The sequence below is a fragment of the Pangasianodon hypophthalmus genome, chromosome 9 (genome assembly GCF_027358585.1).
Source record: "Pangasianodon hypophthalmus isolate fPanHyp1 chromosome 9, fPanHyp1.pri, whole genome shotgun sequence".
NCBI classification, from domain to species: domain Eukaryota; kingdom Metazoa; phylum Chordata; class Actinopteri; order Siluriformes; family Pangasiidae; genus Pangasianodon; species Pangasianodon hypophthalmus.
Window position 1 is genome coordinate 15,184,016 of NC_069718.1, and position 25,731 is coordinate 15,209,746.

Below are 25,731 nucleotides of genomic sequence, written 5' to 3' on the forward strand. Positions count from 1 at the left end.
CCTGATATATGGCTTTAAGCCATATCTATTAGGGCAGGCACCCAGCCCTAGGCACTAGGCTCAGGCTAATGCCATGTGCTTGCTCTGTACATTCTTTGGTGTATGGTCTTAATGAGGAGTAATGAAGGTGCCTATTAACTACAAAAACACCAAAGACTGGGTAAAAATGGGTAAAAACATATAGATCATTAGAGAAATATGAACTACAAATATCTTATATCACACCACCAAAAGGTGTTTTGAGTATTCTTATTTTTATGGGGCAGGAGGGGGAGTTTGTAGGAGTACAATCAAGACAGCAACAAAGGGAGAATGGTACAGAGTAAGTCCATATCAATTGCTTTCTATGCAAGAGTGAGCTGTTAAGGTTATTTATTTATCATCTGGATATGGAGAATAAGAAGTGAATAGTGAAGCCCCAGTGAAGCGCCAGTAGTTTCTCTGTGAGAAACTGTTGCCCACTGTCATTCAGCTAGTCCTTGTAAAGACCTGCCCTCCAGCTTTAGGCACTACTTCCCTGTGGCACTCCACATTCAGTTACTGTCAGTCCTCTTCTGTTTGGCTTGTGCACATGTAATTATTAGGGAAAAATCCCAAATATCATCAGAGTGCTGGAGACTCTAGCTTGCTTTTTGGCTCATACTTGCCGCGACAACTCTACTGACAGATTTACTCCATAGGGCTGGAAAAGTGGGAGTGTAGTTAAATTTAGTTAGAGCATGAAATAGTGAAATAAACCTGAATCAGTGGCATAAATGGGCACAGAGGCCTTCCCTGTGAACATCACCACTGGGCTTAAGCAACCCTGCATCTTAACTCTCCACTGCTTTTAATGAGCTAAGGTGTCACATTCATTTCAAGAAGGCCCTCATTTGGGAGGTCTCACAAAGAAGCAAAAAAAGCATTTCGTATGGTATAAAAACAACCAAGCCTGACTGAAAATAAGCATGGGAAGGCGTATTCTCTGCTCAGCGTCAAGGGTCTTTCCCTGTAGTAATCAAGCCAGGGTTCTAACCTAGCTTTTTCACAGGGAAATATAATTAAGATGACAGTGCTGTTGCGTTGTTGCATACTCCTGCTCCTGCAGGAAAATCTCATAAGTTGATGGTGCCGGGCCCTCTGAGCTCACCCTGTCTCCACTTTCTGTATTACATCATGGTGACTGAGCACTCTTAGATATTGGGTAGCTCATACATGACCTGAATAAAACTGGAAAAATAGGAAGGGGAATACATACGTATGTAACATAAGCTCACATCACTGGGCCATTTTGGCGAATCTTGACGCAGAGGAGAAATAAAATAGGAACGCTGCTATATAGGCGACCATGTCATCTTGATTCCTTTCTTGAATGTAAGCATGACCATTTGGCAGTAACACTGAATGAACAGGCTCTGTCATCCAGAATATCTGCATGGTAGAGGGGATATCATTAAACTCTATCATTGACAAAATCTTAACTGCTATTCTGCTTTTCATTCTATCTCTCCATCTTTTCATCTGCTTTTTCTGGCTTTCTCTTTTTCCCCACTTCCTTTATTTCATCTAGTGCAGATTAACTTTGTTGGATAGAGAGGGGATTGCTGAAGAGGAAGGCTGAGAGGAAATGCACTGCAGTGAGCTTTCAGAGTGCACTGTATTTTAGCCGCCACTGCCAAATTAGATAATGAAATGAATGGAGGGAAAATAAGTCCATTGGAGAACAGATGAAGTCTAAATTTAAATCCTCCTGACGTGGGTCACAGCCTCTACCATTCTGGGTCTCCTGAAAAATGCACATTATGTTCTAGTGCCCAATGTTCTAAGTCCTCTGCCAGAAGGACATTATCTTCTATTCCATTAGTGTACTGTGGTGGCCCTCCATCTTGGATAGTATCCATATTATACCTCACAAAATATTTAATTCTGACATTAACTCAAGATAACTTTTACAACACTGCACGATCCCAAATTATCCTAAACTCATTATAGTTTTATTATATTCATCCATTCACTCTGTTTCGTGTTACTACTGGTCAGTCTATTACATAATGGTTTGCCAGAAGAATCAATATATTGCATAAAACATGTCTGTTTATTAAGACCATATGTCAACATTGTCAACATTTATTAATTATTTTAGAATCAGAAACAATGGTTCTTAATGTATAAAGTCAAGATATTTTATTGTTTGTATATGATTTAATGTCTAATTCTTACAGTATAATATTTATAATGTGTGGATGGGTAGTAGAAAGACCATGTAGGTTATGTAAGTTGACACAAATCACCACCCTAATATCATAGAAAACTAATCATTTTAAGACATGAGAGTATGCTCACCTGCAATAAGACATCTAAACAAAATACAACCCAGGTAGCCATTTGCAACACCATCTTCCACATTTGACCTTGTGATCAATATGAAATGGCTGCCTACAGAATATTGCACCCTAAAATATAATTTATTAACCAAATTAGGAAGCATATCAATATGTTACATTTTAGGCACTTACTACTACTTATTGTTGAAACTATTTCGGAAAAATATCAGATACAAGTAGTGAAAAAAATTACATAATACCCATTTATCCTCTGCTGTGCACCTAATATTACAACTCCTCACCTTGCTTGTTCCTCCAGTCTAGTGCAGAAAGTTAAGCCTGTCCCAAGCCTAATGGATTTTCAACACATCCCCAGCTGCAAGCTTCATTCAGTAATAATTTACAGAAAAGTGCATGGGGTTAAGTAACAGCAGTGAAGCATCTAATAATTGCAGTGAGAAGAGCACAAGGGTAGGAACAGATTCAGCTTATAACCATAATGCTGAGAGCAATACAAATAAATGTGTTAAAATGGTAAATAATGCTAGGATTAACCTAAATAGTTCAGTGTTATTAATATATTCGTGGAATTGCATAATACTCTGCAGAATTTACTATACTTTTTCCATTGGTAATATAGGAGAGGAAATAAAAACAACTGTTTTAACACATTTTTATATTTAGCTATTAATAAATGAATGAATGGATGGATAGATGAATTTGCTTTGTCTAGTGTTGCTTTGTCCTTGGTGGTCTACATTAGTCTCTGCATATGAAGCCACTGTAGTGACATTGGATTAGACTTTAACATCATGCTTAATATGCATTTTTCATACTGTTACTATTAGTGTCAAGGATAAGAAACTGTGCTAACCAGCACTTCCTAATATTCGTTTCACTAGGTACAAGCATGTTACATCTATATTGAATAAAACTCCCTTCTATACATTTCAGTGTGCAATTACATCTTTTGTCTGAGGTATCCATGTGTAAGAGCCCATGATAGCCTCAGATTCCTGTTCTTGGCTGACAGGAGTGGAACGCAATGTGGTCTTCTGCTGTTGTAGCCCATCCACCTCAGGGTTTAATGTTTTGTGCATGCTGAGATGCTTTTCTGCTCACCACAGCTGTAAAGAATGATGATATGAGTTACTGTATCCCACCTGGCAGCTTGAACCCATCTGACTATTTTCCTCTGATCTCTCTTATCAACAAGACGTTTCCACCCACTGAAATGTTACTCACTCAATTTTTTTTTTTTGAAAATCACAGGAGATCAGCAGTTTCTGAAACACTCAAACCAGCCTATCTGGCACCAACAGCCATGCCACAGTTAAAGTCACAAAGGTCATACTTTTTCCCCATTCTGATGTGCGATGTGAACATTAACTGAAGCTCTTGACCTGTATCTGCATGATTTTATGCTTTGTGCTGCTGCCACTTGATTGGTTGATTGGAAAGCTGCATAAAAGAGCAGGTGTACAGGTGTTCCTATTAAAGTGGATGGTGAGTGAATATATAAAATAGCCAATAGCAATTATGAAGATCAGGCTATTATCAGAGCATTAGCCATGAACCACAAACAAGTGACAGCTTGATATATATATATAAACTCGGTTGATACCAAGAGTCCTTACTACTACTTTATTTTAGGCATCACATTCACAAACAGTTGGTTCTTTTGTAGCATTTTTGGTAATAAAAGTGGCAGAACTAGTAATAGTATCTCAACTCCATGCCCTTGTTGTACTTCACTGACTGGAGCTATATGAAACATTCATAAACTGTTTTTAGTTTTGAACATTTCCCTAGTGTCTCACTGAGCAATGAGAATGTATTATGAGGCATTTTGCACCAGGCAGGATACACAAAAGACAGGTTAATCTAGACTCCATGAAAAAGGAACTACTACTACTAGCCCAAATATAATGCATGACTCTTTACCCACAGTAGTATTACTCACACAAAAAAATTGTCAAATCCCATTGAGCAGTAACGTTATAAGGAAAAGCTCTGAATTCTAACCTCAAGTTTTACTTAAATGCTTTTAACTTCAGTTGAGTTGGTTAATGCTAATTCTTTAAAAGTTGTCTCCTATTTCATTACGCCTACTCGTTTCTTCTTTTTTTTATTCCTTTAAAAATCATTTCTACTTCTCTCCAAGAATGCACTATTCTGGCCTAAAGAGATCACAGTGATGCATGACTTTTAGTTTCTGTGAGAAACACGCCTGCAGGATATAGCTGGAGCGTGTCCACTCTTGTCTCATCTGGGCCACTCGGCTCAGCCTCCACCGATTCCTCATTATGGCTGCAGTGTGTAAGCGTTGCTTTACTTGTTTACTCAATGTGTTTTTATGTCGACACTCCACTGTGGTCCACTGGGATGCTCTATGGAACACAGCACAGTCAGTGCCGGAAAGCAAGACATCCATCAATGGCAGATCTATTCCTCCCATATGCATAGGCATAAATTACAATACACATCTCGTTAAGTCTGTGGTTCCTTGAGGGGGGGCAGGGCTGATGGACTAGAGGACTGATTGGCCCAGAAAAGCTTAATGTAGGCAGAAAAAAAGAAGAGTGAAGGAGAGAGAGAGAGAGAGAGAGAGAGAGAGAGAAAAGTTTACCCTAATGGAGATTAAGGAATCATGCACTGATTTCACTAATATAGGTGAATATCCAAAGAAAAACGAGAGGAAAAAAAAAGAGAGAACAACAGAGAGAGTAACAGAAAGAAAGTGCAATAGGCTGAAGGTTGTTCTGGGATGTTGTTGTTAGCTGAAATGGGTATTCAGAGTGATGGAGGGTTGTTGGGCTCTGACAGCATGCAGCTGTGTGTCAATGCTGTAAGGGGTTGGGACTGACTGGCTCAGAAAAGCTTAATATAGGATGAAGATAAAGAGAGAAAAGGAGAGAGTGTAGGAGGTTTTTTTATCCATTTCACAATGTGTCTCTTAACTATGCATTTTAATCAGTCATGATTGCCAGATCAGTATGTGAAAGATTCTTAGCGCAATCTCATTTTGATGGGCTTCCATTTCAGTGCATACAAACCTAAGAAAAATGACCAAAAAGCACCAACATGCAACTGATACCACAGTGAATGAATCCAGTCTTGCACATAGATTTCAGCAGGTAAAATGTAGCTTCAGCTTTCACTGGGAGGTGGCTTCGTTCACTGCTTTACTGCTTGCCTTTTCAAGCCTGCACCATCAGCTTCCTTAATGTTCTGCCGTAACTAAGAATAGCATCCCTGCTCTGGATTTATGGAGCACACGCATTTGTGTACCTTTGTGTCAGTGTGTGTGTGTGTGTGTGTGTGTGTGTGTGTGTGTGTGTGTGTGTGGGTGTGTGTGTGTGCATACATGTTTCTGTGTGTTTGACAGATAACACAGATAACTTGTTACCTAAGGCACAGTGGCAAGAGAACATGCTGTGACACAGTTGCTCCCTACCTAAATGAAGGAATTGTCCGGTACTTAGGGCACAAAAAAAAAAACCAAAACAAAAAAAAAAAAACAAAAAAAAACTAATTTATAGAACAGACGGGCCTTTAAAGCAATTACTATAGAACTGAAAAACAAATAAGACAGGCAGACACTAAGACGACGTGTTAGTGTAGAAAAAGAAGGGTGTTAATGTAGATAGGAAAAAGGTAAAAACAGAAATAAAGAGAGAGGACAAAGAGTACATAAAAATCGATTTTGAAACATGCCACTCATACCTGGAGGACATGGGAGAATGAGAATTTGAGCAGAAGACAGGAATGGAGAGGAGGAGGGTGCAGGAGAAAAGACAACTGGCCCAGACTGAGAGAGCCCAGCATGGAAGCGTGTTTGTGTTTGAATCCAGGAGAGATTGCCTGAGGGAAGTGTTACCCTGTGTGCCCTCCACTACTTCAACCCACACTGCCCTTTTACAAGAAGGTCTCAGAAGAGATAGCCTGCAGTTTTCTCCCGAGCAAGAAGCCTTTTGATAAGGGGACTACAAGAGACTGGCAGCTGCAAATGAGAGCAGACTATGTAGTGCATGTGCACTCATAATTCTGCCTAATGTAAAAATACAAAGGACTATGCACATGCTGAGAGACAGACCTGCAAATGGATCTGCATATGCAGCTTTTACGGCATTAAAAACGTATTCCATCATTATAAGCATAGGGTGAACACATTAAAACGTTCCATCTTAATCTACGAATATCTTACTGTACATTTTAAGTCTTGTTATAACGCAGCGCTGTTAAATACTCAATTTATCAGAAGATGTTAATTAATTTTCTACAACAGAACAGCTTTGACAGTAGTGCCGGCTGCAAAGCAATTCACAGGTTTCTATGCATACGTTCATCCTAATACATTATCGTTTCTATAGTAAGAACTCCTTCACAGGCACTTGTATGATGCATTCCACATAATCTAAGGCTAATAAACAGAATAAAAATGTGCTGTTATTTCGCAAGTCAAAACATATAAAATGGGTAAAATGGTGAAGGCTTCTACAGTATAAGGAAATGTTTATTTAACACTTAATGAAGGAGTCTCCAGTGTCAGTGTGTTGTAACACTCTGCAAGTTTTATGCCATGGAAGAATCTTCAGGACAGATAATTTTGTGCCTTCTGGTTTCTTAGTAACAGGACAAGAGTTTTTTGTTTTATTTGCTACAAGAAAGAGAAAAAAAGAGATACTGGTGAACGAATGACTTTATCGATGTTTTATTTGTATTTGTTGGCAAATTGATGTGGTATTACAGGAATGAAACAATTTGGGATGTGCCATTATTGGTTATTAGAAAACTATCAACTATGCGGTGGCATCACACCACCTCATCTTTAATTATTTGCCTATAACAGTACAGCTTGTTGTGTTTGATTCCCTAATTATATTTAAAGCATTAACCTGCTCCTAGATAGTGGTGAAGTATAGCAAGAAAACATGGAAGCAAAATATTTACAGCGTGACCTGTGTGTGTGTGTGTGTGTGCGTGCGTAAAAATTAGCGAGAATAAGCAAGGGTCTGTCAACTCAACATATTATGTTGGATTAAGGGTATTTAACTTTAGGTCTGGCCTAATGCTCTACTGAATTAAAAAGACATAACACTCTGGAAAGAGTTAGCAAGATATAACCTCTAACATCAACAATAAACAAATTTATACCACAGCATGGATGAATTCTCAAATCTGACTGATCAGAAGGTGTACATTATTCTTGTATGATAAGTTAATATTGACATGCTTGTTATAATATGTTACTGTTTCTATAGTAACAGCTCATAGAGAGGACTTGAATAGTAGACTAAGACTAATAACAAACCACTTTAAAAATGTGCTGTTTAACAAAGAAAAACGTATAATCATTGAAGTTTTTTGTTAGGAGACATTTATGTAACATTTATGGAAGGAGTCCCGAGTGTCTCTGCTTTGTAACAGTCACAGTGGTTTGTAAAGATTCCCACCATGAGAAAGTCTTCAGGCCAGGAGTTCATGCTTTCTGGTTTCTGTAAAATGAGAAGCTGTGTTTTTTTTAGACAGAGAGGAAAAGGAGATGCAGGTGAGGGAACAACTCTTTTCAGTTGCTTTAACATAAGTAATAACAGGAACTAACTTGTCTCCTAGATATTCCACAACATTAAATCTACCTACAAACCATTAAAAATGCAGTGTGTTGTTCATTAAACATTGTAACTGTTGGCAAATTAACAATTACAAACTAAACATTGTAATCGTATTGCGGTGGTATATGTGGAATGGCACGTCTCAGATAGTGCTGTCATACGAAAATACTTCACTTATCATCAGGCCATATCATACCACCCTGGCCTTTATTATTTTCATATAACAGCAAGGCCAGTTGTGTGTTATTCCTTATTTATACACACTCTTAGAAAAAAAAAGGAGGTTCCAGGAATCGTTGAGTAATTGCTTCTAGATTTCTACAGGAGTTCTCCTTGGAACCTTCACAGGACTTTATAAGGACTTTGTAGAAGAAATAAAATTCCAAAGACAAGAATAAAAAAAAAAAAATGAAAAGCAGTAATGTTTAATTTGTTAAAAAAAAATCCTTGTTAAGATGCTAAAAACATAAGTCCTTCGGAATTCTTTTTAAGGATGTCCATATTCAGGCAAATAAATACTGTGGTGAGATCTTGTTTTTTTAATCTACGTCTGCTAGCCAAACCTAAACCATTCCTATCCAGTTCAGATTTTGAGAAAGCAATTACTGCCATTGTTTTTTCTCGAATGGATTATTGTAACTCCCTTTATTATGGAGTTGACGCTCAAGCATTTATGCGGTTACAGAAAATCCAAAATGCAGCAGCAAAACCGATCAAGCCGGCAAAGAAATATGAATCGTTAACTCCGTTATTAATTTCATTAAAGTGGCTGCCAGTACGACTTAGAGTTATCTATAAGATTCTCGTACTGGTTTTCAAGGCCCTGCACAATCTAGCTCCTGTGTATTTGTCTATTATGGGGTCATTCTACTTTCCCTCTAGATCTCTGAGATCAGAAAATCGACATCTGTTATGTGCTACTAGGACAAAATACAAACACAGAGGAGATAGAGCCTTTTCTCGAGCAGGCCCTAAATTGTAGACCGATCTCCCTCTTTTTATTCGATCTATTAAATCTTTACCTATGTTTAAATGTATGTTAAAACAACATCTTTTAAATACTAATGGGGAGCTCATTGGATGAAGTTACTGTTTGTGTGTGTGTGTGTATGTGCAGGTGATGTTTGTGTGTCTATTATTGTATTTTTATTGTATTTCCTAGTATGTGATTGTAAAGCACTTTGGGCAACGCAAGTTGTATTAAATTGATCTATATAAATAAATAAACAAACAAACATATTCAGGGGGACAATCCCAGAGCATGGGGCTAATTGAAGTAAAAGCAGTTTTCCTGTTCTTCTCTTATTTAGGAATAACCAGTATTCTACTGTTCAATGGTCTGAGTGACCAGTGTGCTGCTAAGAATAATTTAGTGAAGGACATAAGGACATGGCTATGAAGACAATTCTGATCATTAAAGCAATTCAAGATGCAGGTAACCAATAAAGAGCCAGCATACTGTGATCTCTTCCACTAAGAATTCTGCCTGTAGTATTGTGAACTGCAATATATAGTGGAATAGTGCTCTTGGGTTTGCTCTTGGGATCATTTTATTGGCTTAGGGGGAAAAGCCCAGCTTTACAGCTTTAGGAATAATATTCTAATCTGAGCCAGCCCAGTCATTCATTAGCATTTATTGTGCACACTTACGGGTGCACAATTCATGCTATGAGAATCATTAATATGACATTTATTAATATGGTTCATTTGTGGATTGATAGCTGTCATTTTAAATAGGATTTAATTAATGGCTCATCATGAGGTCAAAATGTGATCTTACAGCTCGCTTTCAGCTCCAACAGTACCCCTCTCTTCCCACTTCAGTCTTCGTTTGACTTTGCCAAGTAATAGCATTCAAACTCATCTTTTCTCTTTTAATTCATCATTGACTTTTATGCACAATTAGAAAGTTTGGTTTAGCTGCAAGTTCAGAAGAAATGAAACTTAAAATTGACCAGAGGAGAATTTCAAATGAGCAAAGGAAGATTAATATTACTGTGTGTGAAGAAGAGATCACTCATTATGCTCTTTATTTGGTATGGAAATGTGAGCAATTAGCCCCCAAGCTAACTCTACAGAAATAAATAGTGCTTGGGAACAGAGTAATGACTTGAATTTGCTTTTCTATATTCTACATATATTAACATCTACATCATACAAACAAGAGAATCAGTGGAAAAGTATTTTGAGGTAAATATTAGGAGGAAGTAATACTGTGGCTATCAGTTGTGTCCTTGCAAAAGAAGAGATAAATCAAACATTGAGAGGGAGACGATTCATTTAGTGGATAGTCATTTATTTTTAAAAAATCCCATCTTTGAATACACTGGTTGCAAAACTGACAGATGGACAATGGAGCTTAAACACCCCATTATTTCATATTTTGTGTCAGGGAAGCTCACCACCACCAATCAGATTTATATATTTCAGATTCAAAGGTAAAAACGATTTCTTGACATCACCATGCAATTAATGACCACAGGGATAAAGACAAGCCTTATTTAGCCAAATGGTAATCTTATCAATCTTAAATTAATTGCTATTCGTATCTCGTTATGGTTTTTAAACACGTCCTGTATTAAGGACCGACTTTGATCATCTCATACTGAAACATGCTACTGAGCGAAATTAGGGTCATGTGCATATTTAGAGCAGGTTTCTAGGAATTACTATTTTTGACACTGACAGAAATGTCTTGCAAATGAGCTCCTTTATCATGCTACATCTGTCTCTTCTTCCCCTTCTCCATTCTTATAGCTCAACTGTCACACTGCTGGTAATATCACACTGGGTTATTACAAATTGTATGCTGTATTTGGTCACATCAACCAGAGATTAATAAGTATGAGAGTAACCTTTAGAATTAGAACAGAAAAATTTCCTGTTTGCAACAAAGAATAGACAGCAGGCAGAGCAGGGCCAAATGCCGCTGCGCCACTGGGGTGAGAGGTCTGGCAGGCACTGCAGGACACATGCCAACATTCTGGCATCATTTGCCTACCATCCATTGCTAATATCACTCTGTTCAGCTCAACACAACACTCCTTCAGCAGGGAACAGACTCAAAGCAGCCATTCTGTGGGTGTATATCAGCAGGGTTTGGGTAAGAAAGGAAAGAAATGAAAGAGACAGAGAGTAGAAAAGAAGACAGAAAATTGGGAGAATTTGACAGGGCAGTGTGGCACTCTGCTGAAGCTAGATAATGTTATATCAAAAAAGTTAAAGAAAGATAATCGAAATGAGCATGTGTGTGTGTGTGTGTGTGTGTGTGTGAGAGAGAGAGAGAGAGAGAGAGAGAGACAATGAGTGTGAAAGAGAAAGACAGAGAGGGGGAGAGATTGTGCAGAAAAGAAGAAATATGATATAGAATGACAAGACAAACCAAGTGAGAAAGCAAGACAACCTCTAGCAAAGAAAAAGAGAGCATGAAAAAGATAGAGAGATGGACCTTAGTGGACACCAGGGCATGAAGTAGAAATGAGATTGCACACAGTGGAGTGTGTCCATAACTGTAGCACATCACAGCTCCTGCCATGTTTCAACAGTCTTCACGGGCTGTAAGTGACCAAGCCTAGGGACATCACACAAGTGATAGAAAGAAAAAGAAAGTGAAAGATCTGACAAAAGAAAGGGAGAGATCTATAGTAGATCCGAAGAGCTAAAATGTTGATTTGCTTTCTTTCACGATTAATATTATGCTAGAAAAATGTAACTTGGATGACAAGCATCAGCTGTCTGTATATGAGCCGTTTAAACACACACACACACACACCCCTGTGCCCTAGAGCCCAAACACACATAAGCCCTAGCAGAGCAGTCACCTACACTGTGACACTCCACTCAATCACCCATATCTCTCTCAAGAACTCATGCGTGTTATTCACATATTCGTAACCATGACAGTTCACAGTAACATGCTGTTGTCATGATAACTCATACAACATACACATCAGAAAGAAGACCCTTGAGCATATGTCTAATATGTGCTATTGCTCAGTGGAAGTACAGCAGTATTAGTTTATAATAAGCTTCTGACTAAGATGTTTGTTCTAATCAGTACCTAGAGGACTGTAAACCTAATACACTTCAAGCTGAAATTATACTCTGAAGCACTGACAGCTAGACTCAGTGTTTCATTGAATGACTTGACTCATTTGAGGTGCCATTACTTAATTTAGTCATGTAATTTCTATAAATGAACACAATATAATCAAGTATGTTACCTGAAAGGAATTCACGTTCATCTGTATATGTATTACACAGGACTATAACCGACAGTATAGGCAGTAAGGCAATAAGCAGCCTAGCCTGTATGGGTTCTCACTGGATTCTGAGAATGTATTTTATGTTAGCTTTAGATTTATTTTTTTTAGGGTTTCACCTGGTTGCCTGTAAACTATTGCCTGCAAACTATCACTGAACTCGTCATTACCAGCCCTTATCGTTCTATGTCTTTCCTCCAGAATCGTTAGCAGGAGTCTTAAAACCACAAGCTGTTTAGCATAATCCGCAATGTAAACAAATAACTGAGACTTCATATAGCTATAATATCAAATTCCACAGGATGTTTAATCAGATACAGATTCTCTCAATTTTTCATTAGAAAGTGCATTGAGTAAAACATACTCTGAGTCCTCTGAGAGTTAAAGATCAGGGCATGGTTCCTGGCCTGCAATTTGTCAGATAACCATCTCAGAGCATTGATCATTAAATTAAACATTTTTCTGTATTTTTTTATAGAAGTATAGATGAAATGCACTCATGTCAATACCTCATCAGCACTCTAAATGACGTCAAATATTAGGTCAAATAGGCCAAGTGTTCATCCAACAGTATAATCTCAGACAGTCAGTGTGACCACAGACCTTAATAATGAACATATCTTTATTACATATCTTTTTTACATCATTATCATCATCATTTATGTGGTACCTTCAGTACATAGCCCTTGTACATTTCTAAATATTCATCACTTTCCCACTGAAAAAGGTAGAATTTCTTATACTCCCAACTCAGCCATGCCACAGTGCAGTTGCTTGAAGCTCTGTTTTAATCCTATAAAGCCAGACATGAGTCATATGTTCCACCTATTCATAATTGTGTCAAAAAATCCTTTGTATCCATCCTTTGATTGGTAAGAGATAACCTATGAGGGAAAAGGCAAATTGGGGTCAAAACAAGGGATAGGTGTCAGAGGGGATAGACACAAGGATAATTTAAAGCATACTGAGATTTGCTACCAACCAATATGCTTTGAAATGACTTTGAATGTCAATGAGTAAGCAATCATTGTCATAATCATCAATTGTCTTCTGTGCAATTCAGAGTATCATGTTCTGATTATACTTTGAACCTTCCTAACATAATCTAACAGAACTGTAAGCAGAGCAACAATTTAAGTTCATAGCACACTAATGGACTACAACGGTGATGCACAGAGCACCTGAGCTAGCCTGCTTACAATACCTGGTCAAACAGGCCAAGTGTTCATCCAACAGCCACTTCCTCAAATTCAGCTCTCAAGTCTTTTTTATAAAAACTGCAAACAAAATGGAATGAATGTATTTTGCTGAAATACTCTATTTTTATGAAGGGGCAAGTATTGCTTAGTCATATAATCCTATCTATTTAACACAAGCCAATTTGTTATTTTCATAAATAGAAATAAATGCACCTACACTGATATTAGCATACTGGAATTCAAAAGCTGTTTTTTTTTTTTTTTTCGCAACCCATTTTTGTCCAGAATTACAGTCATGTTAACATCTTTCCTGGCCTTCTCTTAGCACAGAAGCAAGGGCAAAATAATAGTTTTGTCACTTCACGTCCAGTCTCATCTTTTTAAAAAAAAAGAATGGTGGAAGAACACTTCATTATATACTGTAAATAGGCTAATTTGCCAAATGATTAACTAAATACCAAACAAAATCGCAATCATTTTTTTATGAAACAAATAAGAATGAACAACCCAGAAGTTAATGGCCCATTACACACAGAACATCATATAATTAACAGAATTTAATGAACTGGCAGGCTCACCAAATTTATTGCCATACAGAAAAAGAATTCTAGAGTGCTCACACGAGTGAACACACACAAAAGTGTACAAAAAAACCCCCAAAAACACATTTGTTGTAATTTTCTGTGAGTCAGCAGTTTATTTCTACCACTAAAATAGTAAAGAGAAATCTATAAGTGAAATCTAATTTGGTGTCATTACAAAAATGTCACTGCACTAAGCTCGTCTTAAAGGGAATGAGAGGAGCCGGCTTGATTGCCTAATATGGCAGCTTGTCTAAGAATACCTCTTTGTGATACATTCATGAAAACAGGGCTGGAAGTGTGTAAGTATATATGGAACAAGATTCTGATGCGTGTGTGTCTGTGTGCATGTGTGCGTGTGTTAGCAGCTGTGACAGTTTCTCATTTGTAAGAGTGCTGGAGGGCTGCACAGACTGGCTGCATTGGTCATATCCAGTCATTAAAGGAGACTGAGAGCTTTATGCACAGGCCTATTGTGAGAGGTAGTTACATTAATGAACTCCGATAAGAATAATCAGCTCCACCCGCATTGCCCTTTTTTCTGCTTTCTCAAATAACCTATTAGATGCATACTCTTCCTAACCCTGCCATTATCATTCTGTCTCCACCCCCATCTTGCTCTCCTGTGAGAGGGGAATCACTGAACCTCACCTCCATTAAACAGGTGCTTTACTACGTGAGGAGCAGCAAGCATGAGCATGTCACATTTTTTTCCTGCAGCCTTTTTTAACCTTTCAAATTAGCAGGTAGAATTAATATAGCAACCCAGGGCCATGTCATATAAAACAGATGCCTCCCAGGTGCAGCGGAGGAACAAAGAAAGAGCTCTGCAGAACCTACATACAAACAGATAGTGTGTGTGTGTGTGTGTGTGTGTGAGGGACCAAAAAAAGAGGAAACTGTTATTAAAAAAGAACTAATAATTCACTCATTTTCCATCCTGAATTCTGGTCATTTGCCTTTTAGTACCATTTTGAGACTGATACGGCACCCACATTCCACAGTCATTAAATCAGGCCTACTTTGGGCTTTATTGGCTTCATGACCCAGCTGCTGCAGCCCATTCTGCTGTCGAAGAGACAGCTGCACTTCCATTTACATAGTAGTGTGGCGATGGAGTGTGTTGATTAGTGGATGTGAATTAGGATTTTTGTTGGCGAAGCAGCTTTTTGTGACTAACAAGACAGCGGTGTTGAAATGTTAAGTTTAGCGCTATTCTTAATTCATGTTTTTGTTGCAGATCTTCTCAGCTCTGATTTTCTGATCTGGCTCTTTGCAGTGCTGAAGTCTTCAAAGAAACGTCCACAAGGACACTCTGAATGGCCGATTTATGATGTCCACTAGAGTATTGAGAAAGACTGATGGACCGGGGCAGAGTTCTGATTGATTTGGGCATTGACTAGGAGAATGTGCTGTGCTCATCCTGCAGGAAGTGCTGCCAGTGGGAGACCACTCCAAGAAAGCTTCCAACATTCTGACATTCAAGTTGGAGATACAGATAATGAGAAATTACTGTGAGTGTGTATATGTGTGTATAAGAGAGAAAGAGAAAGAGAGAGAAAGAGAGAGAGAGAGAAGAGATGAGATGAGATGAAATGCAAGATGACTGCATGTGCAGTGTGTAGGTGTAGAGGTCACAGACACTTTTGAGCATGTATGCATACATTTGTGTGTGTGTGTGTGTGTGTGTGTGAGTGTGTGTGAGTGTTTAAGGAGATAAAGTGAGCACAGGGGCTGAAGTATGTGTGGTTGTGGACAAGATTGACATGAGTGGATGTGGAGCTGTGTGATATTTAGCTGTTTCTAGCCATATATAATAATAAATTCACATACATGATACCAAATTCAAAGAAAAAAGTGCTAACCAGTAGGGAAAGAAAACTATAAATTTACAAGTTTATCATGAACATGAGCTTTAATGGCACTTATCTATTTATGCTAACCAAATCGAACTTATTTTAGAACATGTCCGTGCACTTCAGCTGCACTAAATCATTACTCATTGTGCAGTGTGTTTTTATAAAGAAATGGTAAGAATATAAGTTTGTAAAAACATATATTTTGCTATATTTTACCTGGTTTTGATAGTAACAAGTATACATCCCTTTCCACATAATCTCAGCTCTATCTATTCATAGCTCTTCTCTCAAGAAAGAAATCTTCCATGTTATAGCATATGATGCATGTGTAATGGTAGAAAGAGAAGGGGATAACACCGAGAAACTCCTTCACTCTTTAATTTCCCTTCACACTGTATCAAATCCCATAGAATGTATACCTTCAGGAGATGAAAAATTGATGGGCGGATACCATTATTGATAGAAGTCTGCGGCGGTTTATAGGATGAATTGTCACGCTTGCCTAAACTGAGTATTTCACAGACTAATCTCCCTTTTTCAAAGGAGGCATTTATGACATTACAAAGAAGAAAGTCTTCCTTAGAGTCCTTAAACTTCTTGAAAAAATAAAAAAACAGCATATTAAATGAGATATGAGCATAAACTGCTCTCTCCCTCATTTTTCCATCTCTCGCTCTTGATGACTAACACCTGTGTGCTATGGGGTTTACTGTTTGATAATTTATTTAATACTTATACTTAATATGTGTCATAGTACAATTGTCAATGGGAAAGTACTGAAAAAAGTACTGACACTAGATGGATGGCAGGCTTTAGTCCCTGTTGGTGTCCATGCTGCACCTGCTCTGCTGCAGTCTGCTATGTGCTAATGACCCAGGGGGCTCTGGGGATTCCGCTATTGTCATACTCGAATAGTGAAATAAACAAGCTTGCAGATGACTCACATTTCCTGGAATCTACCACAACACACTACAAATCTATTTTTATAACACTGATTATTTTTCATTCTTCAGATTTTATAATTTCATCATTTCCATCATCAGCTGTTTACAAGACTTCATTGTGTCACCATCCACATATATTAGATTTCACACCAGCCCTTACCAGCAGTAAATCTGGATGTCCTGACCAGTTTTTAAAACTCTCGTATATGAAAGGCTGAAGGGAGTTTTGGAGATGTGGATGGTAAATAATGTAGTGCCTTTGTGTGGACATGAATCACTCTGCATCATCCACCAACAAACAAATGTCATCTTTCCAATCAGGCCCATATATTCATCACGCTGGAGCCCCTGACAGGGGAAAAACATAAAATGAGCAGTCTAATTCGTCTCCCCAAGGCAATACCACTCCATCATTCTGCTGCTCTTTTTCATATTTTGTAGGAAAAGGAGAAGAATCCTTTTGGGAGAGCTTCAAAGAAGGGCCATATTAATAAATAATAAATGCAGTCTGTGTATATGTGTGTGTGTGTGTGTGTGTGTGTGGTTTGCCGCCAAAGGTGCTATGTTCTAAGTTGTTTAACATAGCTTTGGTAGATGTAAATATCAGGAAATGAAAGCTGAAATTCTGATCCATCATCTCATATTTATCTTTTGATCTCAAACCCAAATGTCTCAGTGTGCTATTTTCCTGCATTCGTGTGTTCATTCTTCTATATTCTATATATTTTCAACCACCTAAGTGATTGTTGAATGTGTACACTGATGTAGATTATATGAGCATAATCTCAAGATCAGAGCAACAAATAGATATAAATCTACTCTACACACCCGACCTGTGTACCTGAAAGCCTCTAAAGTATGGAGTGCTTGAACTGACACAGCCTACTAAGCCTCGGAATGGGCATTTTGCCAACAGGAAGCTTTCTCAAAGGGATGACAGTGTGTGGGTGGGTTACTTTGGCTGCTTCATGAAGACAAAATGGAGGATTACCACTGGACTGATGGAAGTGGTTCACTTGCCGCACATGTATACTGCCTGTAATTAATTTCCGGCATCCATCATAGAACCTAAAATTATCGTTTCCAATTTACTAGACTATATGACCTGTGATAGTGCAATATAATATAATGTTGGTGTATTAAATTTGTAATTGGTCTAATAATAGTTTAAAGCATAGATTATATGGGGAATCTGGACTGGTTCAGAAGAAGGTCCCAGTTACTTAATACAAATGGACTTGTTAGACAAGGTGCCATGCATGTTTATCTGTGGAAGTGTTTTGGTAGGCAGTGGACACATAGAACAATATTACTAGACTACACAGATTAAACATTAATGGGCACAGTATGCATAAACCATAAACCCTCTTTGGTCTAACCTCTGTGATTAAGTCGCAATGCATGATGGCATGAAGGCTCTGACTTAATAATAATAATATTTATTGTCCAGGGCTACACAAGTCCTTGTCCCTTTGTAATCATAATTTAGGTATTTTTAAATTATTTAAACATAACTTACTCCAATATTGTTGAGCTCAGGTGAAGTTAGCTAATTGGATATTGGTTTTCATTGACTGTTTTGCATTAAGTCTCAAGTTCCAAGTTTTTGTGTAACTGTATGTGCCCAATCTAGCAATTTTCTGCAGACAGAAAGGTAGTTTCATTAGGCTTAAACAAAACAAAACAAACAAATAAAAAATAATAACTAAAGATCACTAAACAATGTTGCGTATAATTACTTTAATTAGTTAATTCATTAATAATCTAGTTACTTTTATAATTAGCTGTCCTGTTTTGATTGAAAGATTTATACATTTAAAAGAATATAGGCTTCTATAAGTACAAGAACACATAGCCTATAATAAGATTCATTGTGACCATCGCGAAATTAATACTGAGCAAAATAACTGTGATTATTATTTTAGCCATTATTGTGGAGTCCAGTATTGCCACTAATGCACTTATTATAGTATACTACGCATAATAACACGTCAGTGGTCCTAAGCGCTAAGTCAATAGGTTTAACGAATTATGTGAAATTCTTCATTTCATTATAATGTAAATAGTCGATAGGTATAAAACATGAGTTGTTTTTTTTGTCTGGAGAAGAGCGCGCTCCATCGGTTTGAGTTTGGCAGAGACTTCAGCACCACAGGGGTTGTGGACAGCTCCATGTGCGTGAGGCTGAAAATCCCCACTCAAATCAACACGAGTGCCATGGCCAAAAAGGACAAGAAGTCACCCACTGCATCGCTTCTCACAGGATTACACAAATCTGATAAGCAAGATTTCATTCTGTTTCAGCCTAGACATTATCATGCGGTCGATGCGTAAATATCCGCCATAATCTCATATTTTTGACAAAATATCAACGCTTGAGGGAAAAAAGACTGCAGTCAAACAAGCGAGAAACGAGAAGCAACAGTCTGCATCCCTTCCCTGCAATAAACCGATCCATATTGGCAGAGCTGCTGTGCGATTAATGATCATAAGTGCAGGGTCCTTTCAGACTGCGCAAGGGTGCGAGATGCAGGAAAAGACAGCTATTGAATGGTACTTCGGGTTTTTTTTTAAGGACTGGTAATTTTATGAATAATGAAGAGAGAGAGAGAGAGAGAGAGAGAGAGAGCAGTTTAAATTAAATGTGATTTAGCTTAATGATCAGTCTTCAAGTGATCACTCATCACATCTTTATAACAGACTGCAGACGCTCTTGAAGTGCACAGCTCTGGTGCTTTCTCTGTCGCTGGAAACGAAGGACCAGAGCAACACTCCGTAATTAGGATTTCTAGCCATTTCGAGCTGCAATAACGTGACGCACGCGACATCCACACCGCTGCCAGTGTACTCAGAAGAAGGATGAGCCTACTTACTTTTCTGAAAATGATCTCAGTCAACCAGTCAAAGGCAGGGAGCGCGCTCTTGGACTCCTTCCCCACGACAAACGCGACGAAACTCCATCCGCAATTCTCCTGCGCACAGTTTTTCACCACGCAGACTTCAGGCTACACCTCGAAACCAAAATCTCTAGATCCTTCACCAAGTCTGAAATGTGCAACATGCGCATCCATGTGCTGCTCGGTGTACTTTCTCCATCCGATGAAATATCAAACTGACGCGCGCCACTTTCTGATGCAGTAGCTACAAAAGCATGTCGTATTAACCGGACACCGATTTGTCCATCACTGCGACAGAAGCCAGCACTTTTCCTGGCACGACACAAAAAATCAAACCAGATCCCGAATGGCGTCGGTGTCTCATTCTTTAATAACGCTGACTGCTGATGTGGATTATGGTTTTACGCACAACCTCACCAGTAGCGCTCTCTCCACATTCCCCTTCCCGTCCTTCTCCAGAAAGTAAAAGCAAAGCCCCCAGACTGATTCATTCCGTCGTCGTGGTTTAGGATGGAACTTTTTTCTTCTTCTTTTATCCTGTATCTGATTAAATTTCTCCTCACAGACCGGTGCGGTTTTCAAGTCGCTTATTTCCCATCACTATCATTACAGCCCCGGGGATGATAAAGCGTTAGGCATTTGAGAATGTAAGAAAAATAAGGGGGGAGGGGGATCAATTTTAATCACACCGACGTTTCCAAGTGAATCCTTGCCACAAGCCTATAGTTCATACAAGACCCCTTCCTCCAATAGCGCATCCCGATGCTTTCATTGGATTAGCGGAGAGAGTCAAATGTCCAAGTCCTCTTCACTTCTGATCAAAGAGCAGCGCAGAAAAAGTCATGTGTTTTCTGTATATTCCCTGTGAGATGAATGTAAACTCGGGCTCTCTGTAAATGATGGTCCATCCGTGTCTTCTATCTAACCCATTGTGTTCCGGCACTCTGGGGCGAGCAAGTCACAGGACGCGATGCCACGAAGATCCACACTGGCTAGTTTCATCCGTTCATTCCATATCGACGTTCACAGTGCAATGAGAGCAGAGTGAATGAAGAAAACCCATGCCTATAATAATCCCGTGGGCAGGAGTAGCTTCAGCAGACGTGTTGAAGTCCTGCTGGAGATGACTGCAGATGAGGTTAAAATGTCTCGCGCTATACCCAGACCTGTCCACTTCCTCTCGCCTCCATGGCACAGCCTATGAGCCCATCTACTCTGATGCAACGTGACTTGAAGTCCAACGCCACTGATGCTCACTGAGTCTCAGCTACGCGCAAAGCAGCGCCTATGGTTCTGTAAAGAGTATACAGTCCTTACTTTGGTTTCTTCTTATATAACAAATCTCCTGGTGGCGTCTCGGTTAGGTGAAATATAATTATCCAATTACCTCCTATCAGCCTACTAGTGATTGGCCAATATGAATAAGAGCACAGAGGAGCATCTGACCGAGGAGACGCATGGAAACGTGAGCGCGTGTTTTTGCGGCGCCGGCAACTGCGTGTGTGCGTGTGTGCGTGCGTGAGAGAGAGAAAGAGAGAGAGAGAGAGAGAGAGAGAGAGAGATTCTCTGCAGCCTTCTGTCTATAGCAAAAGGGACACGAGTGCCATCTACTGATTCTCTCACACCTATCTTGACATGCGTAATCTCCCCACCCCCGCCCCCGAACACACACACACACACACACACACACACACACACACACACGCAGGAGCAGCAGCACGCGCTCTGACTGATTGGAAGGCAGGCAGGTAACTGCACGCATTTTCGAAACAGTCACAGCTATCGATGTTCTATACTCAAACAGCAACTTAAAGCAAAATTCCAACACTTGCCGAGGTGAGTGGCTACTCAGATTCACTGACCTTCAAATAATCTGACCTTCAGTTAAGTGTTTTGCATATATAATGGACCATATGGAATGGATATGTGCATTCCACCTTCAGGCCTGAACCTCACAAACAAGGCTGTAAACCATGGCACCTTCTAAGAACACCAGTAATTAAAGCTAGGACAGCAAGAATACTAGCCAACAGATACTACTACTACTACTACTACTACTGCCACTAACAACAACAACAACAACAATAATAATAATAATAATAATAATAATAATAATACAGACTAAGCATTTCCAATTAACTGTTAAACTACTCATTCATAATTTAACTACTTCTGACACTTTTCCTGGCACAACTTTTCCACTGGCTTTGGAAAGTTTTTTCCACTGGCTCCTACCAAAGCAAAATATGTTGTAGCCAAATCTTTGACACGTGGCAGTATTTATGCTTGAACTTTTGTGAAATGTATTCTCATTCCTTACACAGAATGTGCTTGTCAGCATGGCATCATATCCACCCACTGAGCCGACACCATTTATCTGTTGGAGCAGCCATGCACGTTCCTGAAACACAAATGGCTCTCTCCTCTTTATATTACTGCACCTATTTGGGTATGGAATAATTGCTTGTACACACTGTGATGTGTGGATTAAGCATTTAAACATACATTTTTTTATTCATGTTTCACATTCTTTCTACACCAAATGTGGTATATGCTATGTAGGATTAACCGTTTAGCACAAATCTATTCTATTCAGAGTTGACTCAAGAGGAGATAGTACTGAAATTGCACACAAGATGCACTTGCAGAGTGAACTTTGCCAAAGACAGAAGACAGAGGAATGCCTAGCTTATGCATGTTTCCAACCTTGAGCTTAAATGCATTCATGTTTTTGAGAGCTCTTTATTTGAGTAGTTGGTTTATACACTTTACAAAGCATCTATTAACTGATAACAAGCCTATTAAATGATTCTGAACAATCTCATAAATTGTATCTATAGAGTTTATAGTCTATAGATTATATACTAAACATCAAAGAGCTATAAACAGGACAATCCTAATACAGTGGAAACAAATGGGATGAGATGATAGTCTATAGATTATCTACAAAATATAATTAGCAACCATAAACTGTTGTTGAGAATTAGTTGATAAGCTGATTGATGAACAAATCTGACAGTTTGTTGACAGTCTATAGCTGGTTTATTGAATGTACCTTGTCTAACATAGACTATTCAAACAAAATGTTGCCAAATATATAAATATAATATGAAATTAAATAATCATATGAAATGTACACACAATACAACACCATACAGTTAGTGTTTTCCTTTAGTGTCTTGGTGCATTGCGAATGGTGCAAATACTGCAGGCTTACTGCATTTCTCTGTGGTGATCATTTTGTTGTGTCACTTTATTGTCTTGCTTCTTCACTACTCTTAGGATACTACTCTAGCATCAGACTGCTATTTTATAGGCTGGCAAACTATTATTATGGTTGGATTTAAGACTGCTAAAATTATGACAAATGAAAGCAAGTATCACTTATTAGACATCTAAATATATTTTCAATGTATTAAGGTACAGTTAATACACTCATCTTCAGTGAGTGCTTTGTCCTGGTCAGGGTCTGGCCCTGGGGGTGGGGTGGGATTACACTCTGTCTGGAATGCCAGTCCATCGCAGGTCACACATTCGCACACTAATTCACCCCTAGGTGCAATTCAAATTAGCCAAACCACCAGCTGGCAAATCACACCCAGTACAAATGTAGGCTCCGGTTGAATGAACGAATGAGTGCAATACTGTATACAAATGGGAATAAGGGGAGAACATGTGAAATCACACACAGACAGTAACCAGAGCTCAGGATCGTACCAAAGACCCTGGGGCAACGAAGAGGCAATGCTACCCACTATGCCACCACACCACCTTGTTTATTAGCCTTTTTAAAAATGTTTTACACTCACTTTTATGAAACATATTGCATTTGACACTGAAAAAATAGCAATCAGCGTTATGAGACTTCATTTCTATTTTTTTCCCCACTTTTTTTCTTTCATTTTTGTGCTTAAAAGCTTGGTTTATTGTTTAGTTATCTAACTTATCATTCAGTTTCTTAGAGGAAGCTAATAGGGAATGTGTTATGTGTTATTAAGAACCATTATGCAAGCAGAAACAGCATTAGCAGGAAAATGATGAATAGGGGAAATGCCATTTGAGTTGTTTGAAACATTTATTAGATATAGTGTGGCACAGCATTCAAATCTACTGGTAATTAGTAGTGGATATTCAATGATGGCTTCAGAGAGTATTAATAAAATATATTACTGTTGGCTGTTTACTGTTTAGGAGAGAATGCATTAAGGTGAGCTGCTAAAAGCACAGGAGTAAACAATCTTATGTCCATTTATAAATAAATTCTGATGAACTAGGAGCATTTTAAGATAAATTCCAGTTTAATTACTGCTCTTCTAATTTACAATGGTGAGAGCAGATTAAAAGCATAAATGATACTCCTATCAAATTTTTTTTAGCTAAATTTACATTGGGACATTAAATAATACTTGTGTTTTCCCCTCTGTAGTCGATGTCATTGTCAGTGACCGTAGTATATAGTATTACACAGTGTTACAAATCATATTTGTATTACAAATTCATAAATTTCTAAAAGTTCTTTGTGTGCACTTTTGTATCAGTACACTAATGAAGAACTATAGTAACTGATATTTAGGAAGATTTTTCTATATTAAACTACTATTTAATGATCCAATGGTAAAAAAAAAGTGAAATCATATAATAATAAATGGCAGAAGTGGCAGGGCGGCAAAGCATGTAGTGTTGCTACCTCATAGCTCTGGTTTGATCCTAAGCTTCAGATTGATCCTGAATTTGGATTACTGTCTCTGCTGGGTTTCTGGATTCTCTTGTTTCTTCCCACCTTCCAAAACATGCTGTTAGGTGCAGTGGCTACTCACAATCATCCGTACGTGTTGGGGTGTAACGTAATGCCAATAGCCATTTACAGAACAACTTATGAACCACATGCCCTGTAGAACTTTCTTTCTATTTTCTATCTAATGTGACTGAGTAAGCAAGGTGAATCTAATATACATAAGGCTGGATGGGCTCATGTTAATGACATTTATATGTATTCAGTGACCTGGGTTGCCAATATAATTCCCATAGATATATACTACAATTCAGAAATGTGCGCAATTCAGAAATGTGCACCACTCTTTACTCATTTCCTCTGCTAACATTCTGGCCTATCCTAACAATTTTGGTTTTAACTTTAACTCTTAATGGTCAACAAATCATTGGTCAGAAATTTAGCAAGAATCAAACACATGCACTCCTGAGTCCTCCTGTGCCACAATTTGCTTGTTTACTTTTGCTGCAGTGAACTGTTTGGGGAAAAGCTAGAAACAGGGAAATTCACTTATATAGTCTTCTTGTACTCAAAGATAAAATCATGTAATGATTAAAATGTTTGATGTAAAATTCAATCTAACATGTCTGGGTGTACAAAATTTTCCAAAAATATCTTCTGGGATATTTTTTTCTTAAAAGAGTAGTCATTATTTGGTTATCTGCCACAGCTGATGCGGCCCATCAAGGGCCACAAGGCTTAAACATTTAAAGAAATCAAAGGGAAAAGCTATCCCGTACTAAAGTCCTTTATCTATTTGTTTAATTCTTGCTAATTTCCTGACCAATGATTTGTTGTTAAGACTGATAAAAGCTTAATATTTTGCCATTATGGGCTTGGCCCAGTTTTTTTGCCCAGGAGTATAGTTGGGGTAGGAATTTCGCTGAAACCTGGCAACCCTCCCACTTGCCTCCGTGATCTGTTCTTTAATGCTCCACATTAAAGCAAAACCCTTGCACTCATGCACAGACAAAAACAAACAAACAAACAAATAACAACAAAAAAATCCCTGAATACTCTACCTGTTGTTTATATATTGTATCTGTATTAGTTTGGGAAGCATTCTCTGTTCAGTTCCAATAAAGTATTCGATTTCATTTACATCCCTAATAGGTGTGAATTAGATTGTTAATGTGTAAAACCAGAGAATTGCACTATGGAATATAAATACCTAACCCATCCTCATCCATTAAATCTATAGAGTTATTTAAATACGATATAAGATGAAGGTTATACTCATAATAGGAGATGACACCACTGGTATAACCAATTCCAAATATGATATCCCAATGACCTTTAA

The 25,731-nt window shown here is 38.3% G+C and overlaps 1 protein-coding gene across 1 annotated transcript in view; it reads right to left on the bottom strand.

Moving 5' to 3' along the window:
- lrrc4ca (leucine rich repeat containing 4C, genome duplicate a) overlaps positions 1-21,156 on the bottom strand; it is a 50,388-nt gene extending 29,232 nt beyond the window's left edge. Inside the window, exon 1 of the mRNA XM_026918655.3 lies at positions 19,637-21,156. The gene's annotated coding sequence lies outside the window, so the exon portion shown is untranslated. The remainder of the gene's footprint in view (positions 1-19,636) is intronic.
- Between the last annotated feature and the right edge of the window lie 4,575 nt (positions 21,157-25,731).